Here is a 13,630-nt window from a genome sequence, read left to right as displayed (position 1 = left end):
TGAAAAACAAACTGAGGGTTCTAGAGGGGAGGGGGTGGGAGAATGGGTTAGCCTGGTGATGGGTATTAAAGAGGGCACGTTCTGCATGGAGCACTAGCAGGCCACACAGAAATCTGATAACATGCATCTGCTTGTGTTTCAACACAGGACTACTTTCAACACAGGGTATTATGCACAAACAATGAATCATGGAACACTACATCAAAAACTAATGATGTAATTTATGGTGATTAACATAACAATAAAAAATAGAAAAAAAATATGAGGACTAAGAGTAAGCAGAGACCATGTCCTGAATGACCTCTAAGCCATGTTTCTGAAGGTTAGTGAGATACCACTAATCTGTCTTACTTATGGAATTAATATGATCAGATTTGTATTTTTTTAAATCACTCTGATACTACTGTAGAGGATTAACGATTGTATTAATAATTTGGCGTGGGAATATTTGCCCAAAATGTTGACTTATTTTTTTTGTTTTTCCCAGGAAAAGAGGCTCTATGGTCTCTTTGCAGACTTTCCAGCAGGGGTTAATTCCACAGAAATCAGTGCCTTGGGGCAGTATCTGTTTTGCCAGCCACCTGTAAGTATATTACAACTTTTTTTTTTTTTAAAGATTTTATTCATTTATTTGAGAGAAAATGAGATAGAGAGAGCATGAGAGGGGGGAGGGTCAGAGGGAGAAGCAGACTCCCTGCTGAGCAGGGAGCCCGATGCGGGACTCGATCCCAGGACCCTGGGATCATGACCTGAGCTGAAGACAGTCGCTCAATCAGCTGAGCCACCCAGGCGCCCAGTATATTACAACTTTTGATTCTGAGTTCTTCTTTCTCCTGGAGAAATAATGATAAATGAAAGTAATTTCTATGGGCAGTTTCTGTTTTGTTTAACTTGTCAACATTTAACACCAAACACCTCCTTTTGCATTACCCCGTGGAGTGCCGATTTAGTAAAGCATTAGAGCACTGGTCTGGCAGCACTGCCCAGTAGTCCCTGAAAGACCAAAAAACCCAAAGTTAAATTTGAAGGGGCTTTTCTTTTTTTTTTAAGATTTTATTTTTTATTTGACAGAGAGAGAGATAGCGAGAGCGAACACAAGCAGAGGGAGTGGGAGAGGGAGAAGCAGGCTTCCCGATGAGCAGGGAGCCCGATGCGGGACTTGATCCCAGCACCCTGGGATCATGACCTGAGCCGAAGGCAGACGCTTAACGACTGAGCCACCCAGGCACCCCTGAAGGGGCTTTTCCAAGATCAGTATTCTTCAGTGTCTTATTGTGTGCTACACAGTTTATTACTTGCTTCAGGAAGTAGAAAGAGCCATGACAGGAAGGAACACATACTTCCCAAGGGTGCCGCCTTCTGTTTTTATTCCTGTGACCATGCACAGTGCGAGGCATGTCACATGTGCCCAATGAAACCTAAGTTAAAACAGTAAACCTTGTTCAAGAACTTTGAGGCCAAGGTAGTAGAAAACAATAAAGGAGACTTAGGAAGTGGTTGAATGATGAAAGTAGTCCTGTGTTGAAACACAAGCAGATGCATGTTATCAGATTTCTGTGTGGCCTGCTAGGTCCGGAATGAAAGTTTTCTTGGTACAGAAGGTAGTTGTGGTGGCCGGATTAACCACAGACAGGTTAGATCTTGTTTGGATACATAAGCCCAATAAAAATTTTTGCTCAAGATGGGAGAACAATGAATAAAATCTTGTATGTTAGTCTATTAATTCTTGTGGTAATTTTGTCTGTTTAAAGTCTTTTCATATAGAGTGCATCAGATGTTTGTTAAAATAATGTGTATAACAGTTACATGAAATTTATTTCATGTAAGTATACAAGAATATGTGTGTGTGTGTGTGTGTGTGTGTGTGTACTAACATTAGCACCCTTGCTTGATGTAAAGTGCTTTACATGACTTTAAAACATTACAAATATCACAAGGGAACAAAATTCCAGACTTCTGAAGCAGATAGTATTAGGTTTAAAAACAGAAAAATTGGCCAAGGAATGACAAATATTAATAGAAATAGATTGAAGACTATAGGGCTCAACACATGACTTCTCAAGTGTTATTACACCATTAAAATTGTGAAAGAAATAACTATTTGTAATATGTAGTTGAAAAAGAGAATATTAAAACTGAGAAAAATAAACTTGGATTAAGCTCCCATAGCATAAACCACAATAAATAGCAGGTGAGTTCTAGTCAAGCATGAAGCATAATAAGTTGAATGAAATAGAATTGTGTAAGTATCTTAACTGGAAAGGAGAGTATTTGTTTTAAAAAATGGTTTGGGGCAACCGGGTGGCTCGGTTGGTTAAGCGTTTGACTCTTGATCTCAGCTCAGGTCTTGATCTCAGGGTCATGAGTTTGAGCCCCACATTGGACTCCACACTGGGCATGGAGCCTACTTAAAAAAAAAAGTTTAACTAAAGTAGTATTGGCATACAGTAAACCACACATATTTAAAATGTACAAATGTCATAAGTTTTGACGTGTACATTTGTGAAATCTTCACCACACTCAAGATATTAACATATCCATCACCCCCAAAGTTTCTTCATGCCCATTTGTAAAGCCTCATTCCTAACTCCTCTCACTTCTTACCTCCCCCATCTTCGAGGCAATCACTCTCTGTTTTCTGTCACTATAGTTTGTGCAAATGTAAGTTTTTGACCGGTGAAAGTATTACTGATTATAAGATTGATGGTTCCACTTTTATAAAAGTCAAAATGTAATGAAAACAAGGAAAGAATAGAAATGGAAATGTTTTATGATAAATGTGACAGATAAAAGCTTAACATCCAGAATATTTCAAAAATTTAATAAAAAGCGTGTTTTATTTTGACTTGTTTGATAGCAAGGAACAGAGACAAAGTCCAGTTAGCTCAAGAAAAAGGATACCTATGTTAGGGATATACATGACCTGCATCTAAACTGGAGAGTTGCTGAAAACAGAGGTAGCTTGGGGTACTTGACTCTTTGGTTTTCCTCTCATGGGCCAAATGATTGTTCTCTGATTAGGTCTCTACTTCTTTAAGCACATCTACTTAGTTTTCTCTCTACCAGCTGTCTTTCTCTGCTAACCCTAGTTTCTAGTCCCTCATAATTTCAACTTGTCATGGCTCCTCTGACTCCAGTATACACAAGGCAACTCTTTGTTCAGCCTTTTTCACTTTTGCTCCTTATATTAAGTGCATCGACACTCAACATTTCCAAATTCACATTCTCAAGAGAGGAATGTGATTGGCTTGGCTCACCTTTTTGGGCCAGGCCATACACCACAGGTGGTTGGCCAGGATATTCATCAGTTACCTTTGGGTCTGAAATGACCCATCACTGTGGGTCAGAGAGCAGGAATCACATGGTGCAAAACATCACCATGTACTGTGAACAGAACAGGCATTGAGTGTTTACCTGTCCAGTAAAGAGGATAGTCCTTAAGAGCCAGAGAGAGGTGGATTCAAATCCCAGCTCCACTATTTATTAGCTGTGTGACTTTGGGTAACTTGCATAACCTGTCTGAACCTTAGTTTTCTCATTTATAACTTGGGGATAATAACTGCCTTGTATAATTTTTGTAAAAAATAAAATACGTGTAAAGCATGGAACAGTATCATATAGTAGGTCTCAATTAGTGGTAGCTATTTTATTTTGTTTATTATTATATTAACAGATTAATAATGATCTCAAGAAAAATAATCCATCTCCATGGTAAAGGTCAAAAGACAGCTCATACACAGACAAAAACCAAATAGTTAGCTAACAATGAAAAAATGTCCAGTTTTTATAATTTTTAAAATGCACTTAAAAATAGCTATGATATGGGGTGCCTGGGTGGCTCAGATGGTTAAGCATCTGCCTTCGGCTCAGGTCATGATCCCAGGGTCCTGGGATCGAGCCTCACATCAGGCTCCGTGCTTGGCGGGGAGCCTGCGTCTCCCTCTCCCTCTACTGTTCCCCCTGCTTGTGCTCTCTCACTCTCTCTGTCAAATAAATACATAAAATCTTTAAAAAAAAAATAGCTATGATACATTTCGCATCTGTTAAACTTGCTAATAAATTAAAATTATACATTGCAATATTGATGTGGCAATGAAGAAAGAGTATATTCATATTTGGTAGATGACTTGTAGATTAGCCTAATTATTCCAAATAGCAATCTCACAAAACATATCCCTTAATTCATAGTCCCTTTCTGGGGAAATACTTCCCAAGGAGGTAATTGAAAAGGAAAACCTCTATTTGTGCAAAATATTTATAGCTCTCTTTTTAATTCAAAAGCTTTCATCATTTTAGAATGGAAAGAGACCTAAGAGATTATTTTTCCTTTGGGCTGCACATTAGAGTCATTTAGGAGCTTTTAGAAACACTCATGTCCCATGCCCAGAGATTTTGAGGTAAACGTCCTGAAATATGGTCCAAGCTTGAGTGCAGTTTAGAAACTCCTTAGCTATTCTAATGTGCAACAAGGAAGGAGAACCACTCTTCCAGTCCCACACCATTAGGGGAACTGTGAAAAAAACAGAGCCAGAGGTTAAAAGGACCCTGAAAGGAGCACACATAGATATGATAAAAGAGCTGGGTTGAAAATGAAGATGTTTGTTCCTAATTCCTAACCCTGACTTCTAGTCTTTTTTTTTTTTTTAAGATTTTATTTATTTAAGAAAGAGAGCACGAGCAGTGGGCAGGGGCAGAGGGAGAGGGACAAGCAGACTCCCCGCTGAGCAGGGAGCCCAACGTGGGGCTCAGTGCCACCCAAGCTTCCCTGACTTCTGGTCTTGATGATTAACTGGAAACATCCATGTGTCCAATATTTAGAGACGAGGTAACCAGTGATTGTGCAATAGTACAATGCATTCATTGTTATTGGCTATCTATGGACAAGGTAGAACATAGTGTGTACACACTGATGAGAACCAGGTGTGGTAGTGGTGTGTCTGTTGCTATCCTCACCAAGAGATTCCCAGCTGGACCTGTTGAGTTCCTCCTTGGGAGAGCCATGGTTCTCCCTTCATGCTCTACCTCCTGCCCAAGGTGGCCAAGTTCCCTGAGTCCCCATCTCTGTTATGGGGGGTGGGGTTATTGATGTCCAGTACTGCTGAACTGTGGGCTGTCCATGCTGAACAGTGATGAATCGGAAGTCATGTTTTAAAATTGTGGTGAAATATACATAACACAAAATTTACCATCTTAACCATTTTTCAGTTGCACAGTTCAGTAGCATTAAGTACATTCATATTGTTGTACAGTCATCACCACCATCCATCTCCAGAAGTTTTAATCTTCCCCAACTGAGACTTTCTTCCCATTAAACAGTAACTCTCCATTTCCCCCACCCCACTGCCCCAGCCTCTGGCAACTACTATTCTACTTTCTGCCTCTATGAATTTGACCTTAGTGCCTTATATAAATAGAATCACACAACATGTGGTTTGGTTTTTTTTGTTTGTTTGTTTCTTTGAGAGAAAGAGAGAGCATGTGTTTGTGCATGTGCCTGGGAGAGTTGGGGGGGTGGGGTGCAAAGGGAGAGGGAGAAAGAATCTCAAGGAGGTTTCACACCCAGTGAGAATCCTGACACAGGGCTCAATCACACCACCCTGAGATCGTGACCTGAACCAAAATCAAGAATCAGACATTTAACTGACTGAGCTACCCAGGTGCCTCCAACATGTGTCCTTTTGACTGGCTTATTTCATTTAGCTTAATGCCTTCAAAGTTAAGAGTCAATTTTTAGGGATAAATTATTCTTTGTCTTTCTACTCCGTTGTTCTGTATTCCAAAGGCCACTTTCCTTTGGTTTGAGGATCACCCCTTCCCTCCAATTGGTCCTTGCTCTCCTCTAGTGGCTACCCTGCCTTTTGCCTCTTCTTTTCTAGCCTCGGTATTATCTGGTATTATCTGGTAAGCAGGATAGGAAAAGCTAGCTCTGTAAGATTGTACCTGAAATTTGCTAAGTCTGAAGGTTTGTTTTGTTTTTGCATCTTTGTTTCTGTTTCAGTGTAGACTGGGGAAGAAAGGGGAGGGGACTCTCAGAATATGAAAGAGAAGGAAACAAAGAACATAACCAAATTAATACTTGAAGACATATGCCTGGCTAAAATGTAAAACTCGTATCTACATTATTAAAAGAATTGAAGAAGTTACAGAATTTTATCACAAGTGGATTGTTTTAGTTATGAGCAAGTATTGTATACAGGTTAAGTGCATGAACTCTGGATCTGGGTTAACTGAATTTGAATCCTCACTCTCTTAACCCCCTGGTTTTATTGAGATATAATTGACATACAGCAATGTAGAAGTTTAAAGTATACAGCATAGGATCACCTGGGATTGGTTAAGCGTCCAACATTAGATCTCAGCTCAGGTCTTGATCTTAGCATTGTGAGTTCAAGCCCTGTGTTGGGCTCCATGCTGGGTGTGGAGCCTACTTAAAAGGGCCACCTGGGTGACTCAGTTAGCGCCTGCCTTCAGTTCAGGTCATGATCCCAGGATCCTGGGATCGAGTCCCTCATGGGGTTCCCTACTCAGTGGGGAGTCTGCTTCTCCTTGCCCCTCTGCCCATTCCCCCCGCTCATGTACTTTCTCTCTCACTCTGCTCTCTCTCTCTCCAGTAAATAAATAGATTCTTTAAAAAAAAGAAAAGAAAAAAATGTACAGCACAATAACTTGAATTACATATATTGTGAAATAATTACCACAGTATCTAACACTTTTTGGTTGTATGTTCTTGAGCAAATTACTGAACTTCTCTGTACCTCAGTTTTGTCATTAGTGAAAGGGTATAGTAATAATAGTACCTACTGGGCGCCTGGGTGGCTCAGTTGGTTAAGCGACTGCCTTCGGCTCAGGTCATGATTCTGGAGTCCCGGGATTGAGTCCCGCGATCCAGTCCCACGATCGAGTCCCGCATCCAGCTCCCTGCTCAGCAGAGAGTCTGCTTCTCCCTCTGACCCTCCCCCGTCTCATGCTCTCTCTCTCTCTCTCTCATTCTCTCTCTCTCTCTCAAATAAATAAATAAAATCTTTTAAAAAAATAATAGTACCTACCTTACAGAGTGTTGTGAGGAATAAAGAAGTTAATACATATAAAGCATTTATAATACTACCTGGAAAATAGTAAGTACTATATAAGTGTTAGATATCAATACTTTTTTGGTCAGCATTTTGAAATTTGTTATCTGTGAGACCAAATGTGGTTAATTATATAAGAACAAATATATTTAAAAATTCAAGATAGCATTATTCACAATAGTCCAAAACTGGACGTAATGTAAAGTCCATTAATTGATGAATAGATTAGCAAAACATGGTGTATCTTTCAGTGAAATATTTCTCAGCAATAAGAAGAAACAAGCTGTTGAATCTTGCAACAATATGGATGAATCTCAAAAACAGCTTGCTAAGTGAAAAAACCCAGACGTAACGGACTGCATATGATATGATTCCATTTGTATAAAATTTCTAGGAAAGGCTAAACTATAGACAGAAAGCCAGGTGAGTGGCTTTTGTGGATGGGACCAATGATTAACCTCAAACTGGCATAAGGGGACTTTTCCCAGCAATGAAAGTGTTTTAAAACTGGATTTTGTGATGGTTGCCCAACTGTGTAAATTTACTAATGCTCATTGAACCTTACTCTTTTTTTTTTTTTTAAAGATTTTATTTATTTGACAGAGAGAGATACAGCGAGAGAGGGAACACAAGCAGGGGGAGTGGGAGAGGGAGAAGCATGATTCCCGCTGAGCAGGGAGCCCGATGCGGGGCTCGATCCCAGGACCCTGGGACCATGACCTGAGCCTAAGGCAGACGCTTAACGACTGAGCCACCCAGGCACCCCAATTGAACCTTACTCTTAAAATGGATGAATTTTGTGGTGTGTAAATTCTACTACTCTAAAACTGTCAAAAAGAAAAAGAAAATGAAACTGGAGGTTCACATCCATTGCTCTTTAGCTTGGTTCTCACTTAAAAGAAGAAAAAAGTTACTGTTTTTGTAAAAATAAGGTATGTCAACTATTGGGAGACAGTTCTATGGGTCTGTCATGTTTCTGTACGTCTTGAAAGCAAGGTCCAGGTTCCGTTTGTTCGAGACCATCTTTTCAGGGATGTTTGTGTAGTGAGCAGCCTTTGAAGACAGAGTGTCTCCCCTCAGGAAAAAAGGCAGGCATGCTTACTATCCGATATAATAAAGAAAATGTCTGCCTCTAGAGCAGAGGTCAAACATGCTTAATGCTCATTATATAATATATGGTTCTGTACGCTCAAAGTCCCTGTGTTTGTGCAGGTTTCACTGGCCCTTTTCATTTTTCCCTGTGGGAATTGGGAGTTGGTAAACCAGTGAAGAATGTGCTCATGCTCTGGCCTCTGCCATTGCTGAGAGTTTTAAAGTCCTTTGATTCTGACCTGGAATCTCATGTCTTGTCAGCATCCACGTTACCTTGTTAACTTTTGAGTAGGGTAAAATCTCTACCCTTCATTCTTTTTTTTGTGTGTGGTAACATATACATGACGTAAAATTTACCATCTTAACCATTTTTAAGCATATAGTTCAGTGGCATTAAGTATGTTAACCTTAAAAATAAAACTGCCAGTATTTTACCAGCAAAATGGGTTTATTCAGGAAAAGCAGAGAATTATAATTAGGGACAAGCAAGCTATGGCAAAACCATAGACAAATCCAGAGAACAAAGGAGAGGAATGCTTTTTTATAGAGGGAATTAGGGAGTTGGGAGGGCTGTTATAAACAAAAAGTCCATTGGAGGGTGCCTGGGTGGCTCAGTTGGTTAAGCGTCTGCCTTGGGCTCAGGTTATAATCCCGGGGAACTGGGGTCTAGTCCTGCATGGGGCTCCCCACTCAGCGGGGAGCCTGCTTCTCCCTCTCCCTCTGCTGCTCTCTCTCTGTCAAATAAATAAAATCTTTTTAAAAAGTTCATTGGAGTAAACTGGGAATTTGAAGTATAGTGGCTTTTCATTGGCTGAGTTATGATAGTTTCATATTGACTGGGCTGTTTCAGGGGGAAGAGAAAAACCTTCCTTCCTCCCACTGGAATAGTAAAAGTAGCCAAGTAGTATGGCTTGCAGGGTACATGTCTTCCTGTGGGATCCTCAATTGACCTCAGCTGGTACGGTATGAGAACTCTCCCCCCGACTCCCTCTGACTCCATTCTAAATGAGGTTTCCTTTTATTAATTTTTCCATGTTCATTCCATCTCCAGAATTTTTGCATTTTCCCATATTGAAATTCTACCCATTGAATACTAACTCCCTATTCCCTCTCCCACCAGCCCCTGGTAACCACCATTCTAGTTTCTGTCTCTCTAACTTTGACTACCCTAGGTACCTCATGCAATATTTGTCCTTTTGTGTCTAACTTATTTCACTTAGCATAGCATTTTCAAGGTTCAACCATGTTGTAGTATGTATCAGGATTTCATTCGTTTTTAATACTGAATAATATCCCATTGTATATGTTCACAGCTCCTGACACTAATTATAAGAAAAAACCCCTCACTATTTGGGAGTTACTATTGACATTGGCTGAGTATCACTCTAGACATCTATGAGTAGACAGACAGAAAAATAGGTGGATATAAATAATGTTAGAAAATGGGCTTTGGGGGGCGCCTGGGTGCCTCAGTCAGTTAAGCATCCAACTTGTGATTTCAGCTTGGGTCATGATCTCATGTGTTGTGAGATGGAGCCTGCATCAGGCTCTATGCTCAGCAGGGAGTCTGCTTAAGATTCTCTTCCTCTGCCCCTCTACCCATTCTCTCTCTCTCTCAAATAAATGCATCTTAAAAAAAAAAAGAAAGAAAGAAAGAAAATGGGCTTTGGGGTCTTGCTTTCTAATACTAATCTAAAGCTCCCTTGACTGGACTAAAGGCACAGGTAGGCTTCTGGGCTTAGAGACTTGGTCTGCTCCTAGAATCCATCCACCAGCTCCCAAGCAGTTCCCCTGCCCTCAGCCAATCAATGGATGGTTGGCCGTCGTGACTCTGCTTTTATTTGTTTCCACCTCTAAGTAGTCCTTTAGTCCTGAGGATTTTTTCTGTACCACATTTCTCACTTTTATTTATTCAGCAATTATTTATTCATGCCTATCTTGTGCCAAGAGCTGTGCTAGGTACTAGGAGTACTTGAACAAAAGTACTCTCCTGCCCTCAAGTAATTCACAGTACAGGAGACAGAAAAGCAAACACATGCATTAAATATAGTTTGATAGACTTCCTATCCTAGTGGAATTAGGAAAGTCTTCCAGAAGAGATGGCCTTAGGAGAAGAAGGCTTAAAGGAATGAGAGTTAAGGAAGAAATGTGCATGTGCTGGACAGGGACGGGAAGAGCAGAATAGAGAGAACAGCAGGTGTGAGGGAACTGACACAGTAGATACCTGGAGTTCATGGACGTAAAAGCAATTACCTGTGGTTGGAATTTCACAAGGCAAGAAGGGAAGTGGCAAGGAGTAGAGCTGGAGAACTATGCAGGGTAAAGTGGCAGATACCACCTTATGCCATGATGCCATAATTATTTTTAAGTAACTACCCAGCTTTGTCTACCCAACTACACGGTGGCTACTTTGGGGACATCAGTTAGTCACCCCTGAACCCTGGGGCATGGCATAGTGCCTGACATAGTAGGTTTTCAATGTGTGCTATTTTTCCATATTGTTGATGCATGTGTTGTAATTGTTAACTACTACCAGCAGCTTTAAAAACATTTTTTGATTTCAGTTGGAATTTAGTTTTTGTTTTGTTTACATTACATTTCTAAAGAATATTTCTTTGTTTATTCCCTCATACATAGACTAATGGTTTGCTACTCTTTCCTCTTCCATAAAATGAAAATTACTAAGTGGCTAATATAATTTATATATTTATTTTGGCTTTCAGGATACACTACTGTTAGTTAAATTCAGCACTTCACATTTATAAAAATGTTAATACTCTTTATTTATTTTTTTTTTAAATTAAAAAAAATTTTAGTAATGTCTACACCCAATGTGGGGCTCAAACTTACAACCCCGAGATCAAGAATCTAATGCTCTCTGCCTGAGCCAGCCAGGCACCGCCAAGAATATTAATATTGCTAAAGATAATTTGAAGAGAGGGTGCCTGGGTGGCTCAGTTGGTTGAGCGACTGCGTTCGGCTCGGGTCATGATCCTGGAGTCCTGGGATCGAGTCCCGCGTCGGGCTCCCCTGCTCAGCGGGGAGTCTGCTTCTCCCTCTCCCGCTCCCCCCCTTGCGCTCTCTCTCTCTATCTCATTCTCTCTCTCAAATAAATAAATAAATCTTTAAAAAAAAAAAAGATAATTTGAAGAGAGAATGTATCTATTTTAAAAATATATATATTTTATTTATTTATTTTAGAGAGAGAGGGTGAGCGCACAAGCAAGGAGAGGGAGAGGGAAAAGGAGAGAATCTCAAGCAGGCTCCGTGCTGAGTGTGGAGCCCGACATGGGGCTTGATCTCGTGACCCTGAGATCATGACCTGAGCTGAAACCAAGAGTCGGATGCTTAACTGACTGAGCCACCCAGGCACCCCTGTGTCTACTTAAAATTACTTTAAAAAAAAAAAAACAACTATGATTCTGAAAGCAAGTATTTTTTTAAATTTCCGGACTTACATAGTTAAATGCTTTTTTAAAAGTATTTTCCATTAGATGGTTTCCTGGGAAATTTGCAATTAACAGTTGGTTAGCATTCCATTAAATTTTCAGATTAATTACACATCTGTAAGGGCATTATGATTAAATCAGAGTAATTGACAGAATGATTATTCATCTATAAGGGAATAATGATTGAATCACAACAATTGATTTTTATGAGCCCAGCTAAATTTTTCTTCTTTAATTTTAGTTTAATTATACAGTACAACACAGTATGTGTGTGATCTGGATAGCTATATTTTAGATAAATATGTTGTTAGAAAAGGCTGAATCCAGATGATGCTATAACAGAAAGATCACTTAGTATACTAAGCTGGGTCTAGCTCATGCTTTTTTGTCAGATCTATGTATTTGTTTGAAATAAACTATTTGACTTTCACTGGGATCCTGAGTGTCAGTGAATAAATGATAATATTTTAGTTTTTCCACAAGTGTGTGTGGACTTCTCTAATGTTGTATTCTTAACACGGATCAAAGTTCAATAAATATTTTATTGATCTAATACTTGTCTGTTACACAGGAAATAAAACTGAAATTCTTTAGTAACAGTTCTTACTTTTTTTTTTTAAAGGTTTTATTTATTTATTTGACAGAGAGAGACACAGTGAGAGAGGGAGCACAAGCAGGTGGAGGGGGAGGGGGAGAGGGAGAAGCAGGCTTCCCGTGGAGCAGGGAGCCCGATGCAGGGCCTGATCCCAGGACCCTGAGATCATGACCTGAGCCGAAGGCAGACGCCTAATGACTGAGCCACCCAGGCCCTCCAATAGTTCTTACTTCTAATGGACATTATTGGCACATGGCTCTCTCTCTCTCTACACACAGACACACAGACACACAGACACACTCACACACACACATACACACACGCACACACAGTTAAATTGTTGAAAGGCAATATGGTATGATGACTGCGCTCTGAGCAGAACAGAACTGAGTTTAAATCCTCTGTCACATACAGTTGTGTGATATTAAGAATATCAACCTCTCTAAATCTCAACTTCATAATCCATAAAATGTTTTTATGTGTATATGATGTTCAAATAAGATATTGTAAAGCAGTTAGCATTAATTTCTGACATATAGCAAGTAGTCATTAAATATTAGCTAGTATTATGATGATTTATACCTCTTATTTTTGTTAATTTTTCTTCTCTCCTGCTTCGAGAAGATTTGAAACAACTTACCATGTTCTCTAGAGAAACAGCTCACTGGGAACCATTCCAATGCCTGGTGGACAAAACTCAGAACCACTACCATTCTATATTGGATGTTTAGAGAACATAGGGATGCTTGGGGAACATGAAGCTTCGAAAACTCTCATATGGATTCCAAATAGCTAAAACATCCATATGCATACTCACAGGAGGTATGTGTAGATGAAGAAATGCCAAGTTGAATTTTACCAGGAAACAGCGTCAGGACTAAGTGGAATACATTCTTTTGCGCACTTTGCCTAGCTCAGAAGCTGCTGTTGGTTATGAATGGAGACTTAAATTGTGCTTGAAGACCATTGCAAAATATCTAGTTTCTTGTAAACGAAGTGTCACTAGAGGATCCATCAATACCTGACAAAAAATGCATGGGATTCAGAGTCCAAATATGGATTAAATGAATTGCATTTGTCATTTACTAGCTGTGTGATTTTTGGCAAATGACTTTGCGTTTCGAAGTCTTGATTTCCTTGGCTGTATAATGAAGCTAATCATACCTGGCTTGCAGGGTACCATGAGAATTAAGTGAGGTCATGTATATAAAGTGCTCATCACAGTGCATTAGTGTTAACTGTAGTTGTCACCAAGGAAGTTATTATAAAGTAGACTATGATATTGGGTCAGTTCAATATTTTGATAGATACAAGTGATCTGTGTTCAGCTGAGGTAATATCACTGTAATATCATGTCAGAACATAACCAACCAGCTCAATATGTATAATCTGAACAATGAGTTTATTTCTGTAATAATAGTTGA

The 13,630-nt window shown here is 39.6% G+C and overlaps 1 protein-coding gene across 1 annotated transcript in view; it reads left to right on the top strand.

The window, feature by feature from the left end:
* The first annotated feature begins 167 nt into the window (after positions 1-167).
* MYOM1 (myomesin 1) overlaps positions 168-13,630 on the top strand; it is a 149,087-nt gene continuing 135,624 nt past the window's right edge. The window contains exons 1-2 of the mRNA XM_081802546.1: positions 168-322; positions 488-583. The gene's annotated coding sequence lies outside the window, so the exon portion shown is untranslated. The remainder of the gene's footprint in view (positions 323-487; positions 584-13,630) is intronic.

The sequence above is a fragment of the Leptonychotes weddellii genome, chromosome 13 (assembly GCF_054177405.1).
Source record: "Leptonychotes weddellii isolate Sample4059 chromosome 13, ASM5417740v2, whole genome shotgun sequence".
NCBI lineage: Eukaryota > Metazoa > Chordata > Mammalia > Carnivora > Phocidae > Leptonychotes > Leptonychotes weddellii.
Note: the sequence above shows the minus strand (reverse complement) of the source record. Positions and strands in the feature narration are given on the sequence as shown.